Source organism: Elaeis guineensis, chromosome 3 (assembly GCF_000442705.2).
Source record: "Elaeis guineensis isolate ETL-2024a chromosome 3, EG11, whole genome shotgun sequence".
NCBI classification, from domain to species: domain Eukaryota; kingdom Viridiplantae; phylum Streptophyta; class Magnoliopsida; order Arecales; family Arecaceae; genus Elaeis; species Elaeis guineensis.
In genome coordinates this window covers 85,116,515-85,117,866 of record NC_025995.2, presented here as the reverse complement: position 1 = coordinate 85,117,866, position 1,352 = coordinate 85,116,515, and the positions used below count along the sequence as shown (strand labels likewise).

Below are 1,352 nucleotides of genomic sequence, written 5' to 3'. Positions count from 1 at the left end.
GGATACGAAAATAATGATATAACAATAGTAGTATCTATAACTAATAGTATTAAATAGTTATCGAAGAAAAGAAGCATCTTTTTTGACTTATCTTATTGGGAGCATAATCTTTTTTGATATAATTTTGATATGATGTGTATAGAAAAAAATATTTATGATAATTTAATTAGAATATTATTAAATCTTGATGGGAAGATCAAAGATAACATGAAAGCATGTTTTGATTTAAAAGAAATGGACATCCAATAGGAACTTCATCCCAAAGTATTTGCTAATGATAAAAAATTTACATGCCTCCTACACGTTACATTATGTCCACTCAAGAAAAGATCTTTTTCTGATAGTTTTAAAAAATATCAAGGTTCCTAATGGGTATACATCAAAAATTTCATAATGTGTCAATCTAAAAGAATCGAAACTTTCAAATCTAAAAGTCATGATAGTCATATATTGATGCAAGGTATAATTTCATTGGTTTTAAGATTATTAAGACCAAAATAAGTGGTTGTAGTTGTTTCCCAATTATCAATATTTTGTAAGTCATGTTCTAAAGTTCTTGATCCTCGAAAACTTGATCGATTGAAGTTTCATATTGCACTTACGTTGTGCCAAATGAAAAAGATCTGTCCTATAAGTTTTTTCACTATTATAATTTATTTAATTGTTTACTTAGCTATAAAAGCTAAACTTGATGGACCGGTGCACTATAGATAGATGTATCCTATTAAAAGATAAGCTACTATAAACTCTGCAATTATAATTTAAAATTTTTTAGTTCTAAAAAATGTTATCCTAATATTGATGTTTTATTTTTTATTTTTTTAAATATATCTTGTGCACTTGAAAGATTACATACGCAATAGAGCTCATCTTCGAAAGCTTAATTATAGAAGGATATATTGCTAAAGAGTGTTTGACATTTTATTTAAGATATCTTGAAGATGCAGAAATAATATTCAACCAATCTCAAAGAAATTATGAGACTATAAAAAATGTTGAAAAGTATAAATTCTTATCTGGTGGGAGAGTTTTGAAAAAAATTGAAACTATTGTTCTTGACAAAAAATCATGGGTATAAGCACATCGTTATGTCTTACTTCATAGTGGCATAATATCTGATTATCATAGATTATGATGGTTATAATATGATTTAATTTATTATCCTACTATGCATAATGTACTTGATCAATAATTTAACTTTTATATATACTAATTTTTTAGTTGCTCAGTGATAAATCAACAATGACATTCGATCGAATTCAAAGGTTAAGCAAAGATAGTTCGTCCAAGTATTTTTTAAATGGCTTTTAAAATAGGTTAAACATATATATATATATATACATACATATATA

At 25.5% G+C, this 1,352-nt stretch overlaps 1 pseudogene; it reads left to right on the top strand.

The window, feature by feature from the left end:
- Positions 1 to 274: 274 nt before the first annotated feature.
- On the top strand, positions 275 to 1,135 carry LOC140856252 (uncharacterized; annotated as a pseudogene).
- Positions 1,136 to 1,352: the final 217 nt, after the last annotated feature.